Source organism: Eptatretus burgeri, chromosome 11, assembly GCF_056783735.1.
Source record: "Eptatretus burgeri isolate ZD-2024b chromosome 11, Ebu_testis_v1, whole genome shotgun sequence".
NCBI classification, from domain to species: domain Eukaryota; kingdom Metazoa; phylum Chordata; class Myxini; order Myxiniformes; family Myxinidae; genus Eptatretus; species Eptatretus burgeri.
The window spans coordinates 56,036,589-56,046,557 of record NC_140971.1 but is presented as its reverse complement, the minus strand read 5'-3'; the positions used below and the strand labels follow the sequence as shown (position 1 = coordinate 56,046,557).

At 40.3% G+C, this 9,969-nt stretch overlaps 1 long non-coding RNA gene across 1 annotated transcript; it reads left to right on the top strand.

The window, feature by feature from the left end:
• The first annotated feature begins 1,446 nt into the window (after positions 1–1,446).
• On the top strand, positions 1,447–9,672 carry LOC147017113 (uncharacterized). The gene is made up of 3 exons (XR_015049350.1): positions 1,447–1,550; positions 8,380–8,480; positions 8,795–9,672. It is a non-coding gene; the product is annotated as an uncharacterized LOC147017113 (long non-coding RNA).
• Positions 9,673–9,969: the final 297 nt, after the last annotated feature.

Genomic DNA, 9,969 nt, shown 5'->3' with positions numbered 1-9,969 from the left:
ATATATTGGTAACTTGATTTTTATTTTCGCCCCCTTTCCACAGATCTTCAAATGAAAAACTTTGAAGTAAGCAAGCTTTTCCATGTTTTGATTTTCTAATTTGTCATATACATTAAATGGACAAGAGGAGACCATTTGGTAAATGTTTTTTTTTTTTTTTTTGCTTTTTATATATTTTATATTGCTTTTATACTCCCCATTCACCTAATCTAGTTTTCAACCCCATTCTGGCTGTAATTTAATCCAACAATTTAAATCCACATATCTATATAAAACCACTTAAATATCCCACTATTTAACATCTAGCAAAGGACTTGAGCAGGAATACTAACACATTAAGGCCGACTCTTTTAAATGAATACTGTGGGGTCTGGAATACACCCTACTTAAATCAAGTGGGACAACTGGCTTTACATCCCCATCTAAAGCATTGCCTGTTCTGACGTGCAATACCCCCCTGCCATCACTGCACCAGGCCGACAGTTCTCTTTTTTATCTGTTGCGATTGCACAAGGAAACAAATCTAGGACCAGGTAGCTGAGAAGCTTGCTCGCTTTCAAAAGAGCTATCCTGACATCCATCATCCGAAAGTACCCAGCCTTCCATGGAGATGTCCCATCCAAATACTAACGAAGCTCGACTGCGCAGCACTGGCTTCCATGATCTGGCAGGGTCAGTCGCATTCAAGCTGACAAGTCGGAGGCTAGTTCACGGCGTTCCCTGGGAGGTCTTGGGCAGGGATCTGAATGCGACAATGGCCTACTCATTAGGTATGCATTCCACCGTGCCCTGCCCTTGCTGCTTCAGGACCCCAGCCGTACCCCCTCCCCCCTCCTTTACTTACCGTTTCATGCAAAGGGCAATGTACCCTCATTCTTCCACCAGCACTGCACTCTTGCATCTCCCAGTAGCGAGAGCCGTCGGGAAAGTTAAAGGGTTGGTCAGAATCAATCGCATACAACTGGGAATGAAGGCAGTTACCAAGAAATGGATTTTCAAACTCTCTTGTGCAACTTTTCTCTCCCAAGAAAACCAAGTTCTTCACTCCAATGATGTGAGTCAACTTTTTGAAATTTCTCGTATAAATTGCAATGATCTCATTCCTTGCATGGCAAATAGGAATCCGATTTAACATGCTGGTAACTACAGATGATACAACAGCCTGATTTGTCAGAGGCTTGTGAAAGTCAAAGTGATTTCTTTCTCCTCTGTAATCCTCGGTTTCTCCAGCTTATCTTGGAGGAGGATGGATGATGGCTTTTTATATATTTTTTAAAGTCTCATCTCACCTGAGTTTCTTGTACTTTATTGAACTGAAACTGAGGTTGGCTTTTCCACGCTATTCCCCTGCAGCTTCACTCCCCAAGAAGCCAAAAGTAAGAAGGCTGAAAATGATCTCTCTCTCTCTCCAGATTGTGACCACAGGAGTAGGCTGTTATCTTTGGTTATCTAGCTGTATGAATCAAATGGCTGTCATAAAGCTAGATAACCGAAAGTAACAGCCACTCTATATACAACTCTGCGGCCTCGGCGTTACCTGGATGAAGAAGGTAAGGCTCAGCTGTGGAATTTGAGATATTAACGTTGACAGCCGGTAGAAAGACTTCCACGCACACAGGTGTTTTATTCTTGAAATGTTTAAAAAAAAAAATATTTTCATGTTGCTGGTATGTAAATGTCCTCATGTCTTTGTTTTGGCCATGCCAAGCTGGGTGCAATAAAAAAGAAGTAGAGTTTCATTTGGACAATGTTGTACTTGAATTACACAGATTAGAAGGAATCTGTATGTTGACGTGTTGAGAGCAAGACATGCAATGAGAAAAGACTGTGCAGGATGAAGCCGTGTACCGGGTCTTCACCTGCACCACGTTACAGTGGCCCGACACTGTGGGACACTTATGCAGGGTGTACCCTGAGGCACATCTAGCATCCCAAAACTGAACCATTAGCTCATGATCTGCAGGGGAACCAGGTTCGAATTATATATATATATATATATATATATATATATATATATATATATATATATATATATATATATATATATATATATATATATCATACATATTTCTCCATTGTCTACGAATGTCCTTGCCTTGTAATTCATGTAAAAGTACACTGATATCTACTAATGTCTTTATAATAATATGAGTTCACTCACAAGGAATGTCAATGCAGGAGCAGGTCATTAAGCCCTTGAAAGCCTGCCAATGATTGCCAACGTATGGTTGTTTTTGCGTGCACTATCCTCGTTTTAAAAGCTTACCATCAAGCAAGGAAGCAGAAATTACCATTTTAGTATTTGGGATGACTTGCCTGGGTTTAAAACCACCGACCTCCCAGAGAGAACAGAGAGGTCCAACCCAGAGCGGATGCTCTAACGTCTAACCATTACGCCACCAAGTCCGAACTTTAAAACGTAGAGTATATACAAGCACACTTTCAAATTCGATTGAACAGTCGGCTGAAGGCCACATATGGAATTGTTCTTTTTTTTTAAGGTACAACTCCGCTAACTTCTGGTTCTTTTTTCAACTTGCATGGTATTCATAGATATTTCAGATCGATTGAGACCAATCATAGCATAGTCTGATCAAGTACTCAGTTGATGGTAATTTGTGTCCTTATAATAATGATGATCCGTGGAAAAGCAGTCTGTATGATGTAGCATCGTTTTTCTGTTCTTGGTACATGAACTGGTTTATGTTGTAATCATTGCTGATTTTCACTGGCTGTGTGTTGGCACGATCCCTTTGATGATATATATAGAACTCGTCCAATGATTTTAATTTATTTGTAAGGACGCTATGGGAGGGCAGGATAGCCGACTGAGCGATCAATCCTTAATGTGCTCCATGATGCAGGACCCTCCGTGCACCGCACATGAGCACCAGCATCCTTTTCCTTGAAGAATAGTTGAAAGAGATCATTGCTTTGTATATTTAACATCAGCAGAAGAATAACTACTCACTTAACGATATTTTTGCGAAGAATATACTTTGGGATATATTCCTCGTTCACAAGTATAAGGATACAAGCACATAGAGCGGCCAGCTTTAAATCATAGAGTTTTATTCTCCATAGAGTTAAAGGATCACGTCAGAGCTTGAACAGTGCTAAAGTTGAGAGAGAATAACGAATGAAGAAGTCTTTAAAAACTTCTGATAGTGAATTGGATGACTTTGATTCAAACATTCTGGGCTTAAGTCCGACATTGCAACTATACAGAGTGATCAAAATGGATGCATTATCACCCATCATCTTCCTTTATGTGATGATGTAGCATCCTCACAACGAAATTCAATGGAGAGAAGATGACCTCATGAGACTTGAATCCTTTGAATAGTTCTCAATACGTAAAACAAGTGAACGTGCAAAGTGATGGATTTCCTCATTTTGATGAAGACGGTATATATGATTGTGGAGATGGTGGTAGTACGTGTGACGGCGGTAGTAGTGCTCATAATGGTTCCCATTTCTTGATAATCCTATACCTGTGAAGAGTCATTTTGGAATCCACACAATGAGGAGTTGCTTTGGACAAATCCTCCTTCGCTGTAATTATGAGATGTCAATCATTTCATATTTCCATGTTTAATTGAGATATTTCTTTATGACTGTGCCTGACAACTCTCTCTCTCTCTCTCTCTCTCTCTCTCTCTCTCTCTCTCTCTCTCTCTCTCTCTCTCTCTCTCTCTCTCTCTCTCTCTCTCTCTCTCTCCACAGGTAAAACAAAGAGTCTCTTAAACAATGCAACAGGCCATTTGCCACATCACACTCGTCGTATACACATCTAATGTACAGTATTATATATTTATGTAACTTATCCCATATTTACTTAATGTACATCAGTTCATTTAAACTTACAAGTTTACTACAATAGTGCATCAAAAGGAGGACTTGTATTCTGCCGGTTCTTCGTGTTTTTGTTCTTATTACCCGATGTGCAAAGCGAAAAGCGGGGTGAAGCAATTGTTTAACTCTGTCCCATCTGTCTCTAGACGTCAGACTATAATCGAGGAACACCTTCATTTCAATTGAATTTTTATATTTTGAACATTGTAAACCACGAGTCAGAACATGAATCAGAACACGAACCTGCAGTTTAGCAGAACTTTGGCTCTGAATTTGGCAAATTGTACGGAATCTCGTCCCGATCGCACATGCACACAGAGGAGTGAGGCAATTGTTTTACTTTGTCTGTCTGTGCGCCAGTCAATCAAAATTTTAAATCATTCCAAACAGGAAACTTACTGTTTTTAGGGACATCATAAAGTCCACAAATAACAGGAATGAAGAACAAGTTTACGTGTTAAATAAGGCGGTGTAAAAGACAGTTCGACAATGGCGGTAAACTTCCAAAAATAAATTCTACAACCTTTAAAACCTTCATTTTATTTCAATTGAATTATATACTTGAACAATGTAGAACACAAATCACTTTCTTTCTACTTCCAAAAACCTCCAGTTTTGCAGTAGTTGGACAAAATGTTACGCCATCCTGACCAATCAAATTTGCCACTCTCCAGACGGGGTAATATTGACATTCAGACAAAATCGTGGCTTGTATGAAATATCGATCATGCTCAGAAATGCAAAGCAAGAGTTGAAAAGACCCTTCCCAGGTCCTTTTACTCAAGACTGTGTGGATCAGGTGTTCTATGAACCTTCCAGTTTTCCCCTGAAAAAGGGTTGTTGGTCCATATTTTGAAGTATCATGACATCATGCAACACTGATTGGACAGGTAAATTAACGTCGTCTCCTCTAAACGATCCCATTTTCCTTATTATGCTGCACACAGAATGGTAGTTTTAGTCAAATTAAATGACAACATTCTCTGCGAAGGACTATGTGCTATTTGATGCAACACACTACCTATGAAACACCATGATGGCATGTTATGATCAAGCCGGGGATCAAACCCAGACAAGACAGCCCAAAGGTGAGTGTGCTGAAATATATTGAAAAAAAAACAGAAAATCATAACTCGACACCAATGGACAGATATTAAATATTTTTTTCATGTGAAATATTTGTACAATCCTCAAGTTTCAATACTTTAAACCAAGTGCTCAATATGACCTTCCTTCTGTTCTATACATTTTCTTATTCGCAGCAACAGGTTACGCATCACTTTCTGAAGGGTGTATTGCGTAACTCCCGAGATAATTTGAATAACTACATTTTAAAAATCAGCAATTGTGTTTTTTTTTTCAACTGAAACTCTCCCCCTTTGACGAGTCAGTCACTATAAAAAAACAATCCAGCGGTGACAAGTCAGGGAATCTGGAGGGGGGACATGACAATTCAGTTCTGTGGCTCATGTGGCAATTAGGAAAGAGACATTCATTCGAGGTTTGGGATGTGGCTCCACCTTGTTAAAACTACAGATTTTTCATTATTTCTCAACCTGTTCCATCAGTAAGTATTCAGCATATGAAGATAACAATCTGATGTAACAGTTATAGCTGTTTCGGTATTAGGGTCTTCAAAACAATATGGACCGTAGATTTGTGATGAACTCAATCCACACCAGACGGTGATTGTCGGAGAGCGAAGTGATGCTTCCTCATGTTTTTGTGGCTTTTCCAATCCCCCAAATCTGGAATCCTGTTTATTCATCATCCCATTAATGTAAATATGGTACTCATAAAAGGAAATGACGTCATGCATCCCGAGGTCTTCATTTTCCAGTGCTTTAGAACAGCGGTTACAAAACTCATACCGTCTTCTGTGATCATTTTCATAAATTGCCTGGAAAAACTTGATTGAGGAAGGAAAAAGCCCAATGTCATTCTTCAGTATTCATCACACTGATGTGGGACCGATTCCTGTTTCAGCTGAGAGTGGTTTTGTTCATTTACATGGACTCCCTAAGCGTTGCTGTACAGCTTCAATAGTCTTAGGACACGAATACAAACACGCCATCATGAACATCCCTTGTCTGCGTTTTGGAATTATCAATCTCTCATCTTTCACACTAATACCTTTATTGATTTGTAAGCAGGTGCACGAGATGCTCGGGATCTTCTCTGAAACACTCTCTGCACTCTCTTCGGTGACTTTGTTTCAATGTTCATGTCACGGCTCGATGTTAAACTTCCCCATTATTATTATTAATACCTGCAAAAAATATATATATATAAACCCCCTCAAAACTGTCTGTCACATGCAATCTAAAGATATTTCAATTTTATTCACAACCGTATTATTAAGAAAATGTCGGCACGATCAAATGATGCCGTGTACCTCTGAGAGATCCTTGAAGGCCTTGTTCTTCATGAAGTTGTCCTGGAAATTTTTACCTGGAAGAAACTTGTGGGCTTAAGTTTCTCCAAACCCTCCATAATGCTCTTAAATGTGCCTGGTTGAGCTCCAACAGGAAGAGGACGACAGGTTCTACCTATGGTCTTCAATCAAGCAAATGGAGCGAGTGTTTAATAACATTCCAAAACGGCCAAGTGTGTCTACAAATACTCTCGTAAGTGTCACTTTACGTTTGCACAATGAGGTAAAGGGGGGAAAATGTCTGCAAACTCTGCACATGGAATTACACCCCAGGAGGGTCGTACAGCCCATTGGCAGGAAGTGACATGTTCATTTAAGCAAGAGCATGGCTCATTCCATCATGGTGTCGTTGTGCGTGCTTCCCACCCTGCAGGCCTGTCTCCTAGCTACGCCCGGCGGTGCATGGGTCACCAGGACACTGAGTTTGTGCACCACCCCAGCAGACAGCTGGCCCATCCCTGCCCCCATGTCAAAGTCCCTCAGTCTTGCACATCCTTTGTAACTCCTCTCCAAAGTCAAAGCCACTGCCTCACCCCTAGTGAGATCGAACCTGATATATGATATTAGAGGAAATGTGAAAGGTTTATAAAGTGCAGAAGAAAAAGTCACATGATTACTGATCAACTTGCAAAGTTTAATTTTCATATTAGGTGGGGAGCTTGTTAATTTGATGAATTTGCAAAAGGCGAGCGGATTAAGTTGACGAGATTGCCGAATTGATTGGTTTGTTAAGATGATGATCGGTTTGTGAAGATGCTTATTAGCCCGCAGAAGAGAGTTTGTCTGGTCATCGAAAGGCACAGAAATGTGAAGTATTATTGGCATCGCACGTATTTCAAAGGGTATCAAAAATAAATAAAACTACAGAGTTCATAGAACACCTTTCCCCTCGCAGTCTCGATAAACAAGGACGTGGATGGGGTCTTTGAGTGGCAAATTTGATTGGTCGTGATGACGTAAAATGCCTCAATATTTTGTCCAAGTACTGCTGCTAAACGGGAAGGTTTTGAAAGTGCCAAAAGGAGATTTGTGTTCTATTGTTCAAGTATATAATTTAATTGAAATAAAACAAAGATTTTAAAGGTTGTCGAAAAAAACATTTTTCAGAAGTTTTCTGGCCATTAATGTAGTGTCTTTTACTCCATCTTATTTAACATGTTACATTAGTTCTTTGTGCCTGTTGTTTGTATCCTTTATGACATCCTTAAAAACAGTAAGTTTCCTGTTTTGAATGATTTTCAATTTTGTTTGACTGCCAGGCAGGCAGAACGAGTAAAAAAAAATTTATCTCACTCCTCTCTGCGCATGTGCAATCAGGCCAAATTCAGAGCCAAAGTACTGTTAAACTACAAGTTCGTTTTCCGATTCATGTTTAAAATATAACATTCAATTGAAACGAAGTTGTTCCTCGATTATAAAACTGTAGACAGAAAGACAGACAGACAAAAAAAAGTGAATCAATTGCTAAACCCCACTTTTCACTTCACGTGCGTACAGTAATAATGAATGTCAATTGAAAGGGAATTTTTGAAACCAATTTCGTTGTTCATACAGAACGGTAGACACAGAATAAGATATAGGTACCTGGATGCATTGGAGACAGAGGGGTATGTTGATATTGGCAGGACTGGTAGGTATAGCTTGTGTGTTGATGGGTGGTAGAGACTGTTTAGTGCGCAGGCAGGATGGACTAAATGGCCTCTTCCTGCGCCAAAGTTCCTTATGCATATCCTTGTGTAATGCCATACACACAAAAAGCAAGGTATTGATACCAACTACACTATTGGGGATTACCATTTAACACTTTACAATGTATGAACCGCTGTTTAAAGGAATGCTCTTATGCGGTAAAATGTGCATTGTGTAAATACAGCACATTTTTGGATTCGTGAGTTATTGTCATTTTGCGCAACAATTATTTAAATATCATGTCGTTAACATTCAGGCAGGTGATTATTGGGATTTGTGCATTAAAAAAAAAAGAAAAGATGTCAATTAATGGAATATTTTCAAAATTTAGGTAATTAGGAAAATGTAATTATTTTTATTGTTTGACTGAGCACCTTTCGGTCTCGTTCGGTGTTTTTCAGGTTGGTGTCATTCTGACCCTGTTCAGCGATTAGAAGCATCATGCGGAAGCTGAGAAGTTTATTCAGAAGACAAATTCATGAAATTGATTAGTTTTCAGAAGGTGAGAAATTTATTATAAAGATTATGAGTTTGCAAAGGTGATTACTTTTCAGAAGGTATGGTTTGTCAATTTTATCAGGTAGCAGAAGGTGAATTGTTTGTTCAGGTAGAATTTGTAAAGATGAAATTTCAGAGTTGATTATAATTTGCAAAAGGTGAGGAGTTTGCAAAGATGACGACTTTGAAATGTATTTGTTTGTGGAAAGCAAAGAATATATTAAGACAGGTGAGGAGTTTGTATGGCTTTTTGCGAGACTCGGAGTTGGATGGAATACTGTGTAGAAAAAGAATAATAAAATTAAGGTCTTCCTTCAGTTTGTGGTGTTTTGGCCATGGATGGACCTTAGTTCAATGTGCTCCATGATGAAACCAGCATCAAGATTGGGGGAAGGAGTTGTGAACGCCGTCATGGTACCGTTCCCACGCCAAAGGGCCAGACACGGCAGCCTTGAGGACGGCCGTCAGTCAGGCAGATGGCATTATTACCAGCTGCCCCTGCGTGCCCCTTGCCTTCCTTCATCATTCCCATTCTTCTACCCCTCCTCCTCCTCGACTCCACGACTCGACGTCCAGACGGCCCCCCGGCCATGGAAATTCTCGCAGCCTCTCAGGGAGGAACGCCGAGGCGTGCGCTGCCCTCCCCCGCTGGCCATCGCTTCACTTCCCTGCCACGGGGGAGAACATTGTTGGTGCCGTGTAATCCCTCAGTCAGACAATGGCCAACGATGCGCTGCCCTTGACGTCACTGTATCGCGCCCTGGTGGCCACAAGGCGGCTCAGTGCCACGAGCCGTTTGATTTTTCTTCTCAACGAGTCAACAGGATCTCACGCTGGCCCGGGATCTCCTTAACCACATTCCCTCTATGCCTGATGTTGGGGCTTAACCCCGAAAATTGAAACCAAGAGAGAAGAAAGGATTATCAATCAGAAAAATGGACAACGATTTTGTAGTCACTCCATAACAAAAGGAGCATTTTGGTGTTTCGACACCATTTTGCTATTTGGCTGAAGTGAAAAATGAAGCTTTTTAAAACTGTCATTTGTTTGTGGGTATTCCCTTGACTTGTGGACAGACGGTCCGACTTCATGGCAGACGGGTGGAGGGAGGAAATAAACGGTCAGGGGATGCACAGACAAACGAGTATGGTATTAATTGTGATGTTGAGAGAGTGAGAGAGTGAGAGAGTGAGAGAGTGAGAGAAAAAACGAACAGGTGTGAGTGATAAGCCCCCGTTAAAGGACTGGAAATAAAGCAGTTAAACACCTGCCATGAGGTCAAAACTTCAAACAAGTGACAAATTCCAATTTGTGCCAATTCTTATGTTATACCTGTACTCGGTTGTCATGAGCATGAATATGCTACAATAGTGCAAACAAGTTTAAACTGTCCCATTTTCTGTATAAAGAAGCCATGTAACTTGCATCGCCCAAAATTGCAGTTTCTTACCCCATGATACTATATTATGCACAAGTGGCCGGTACAATGGAGA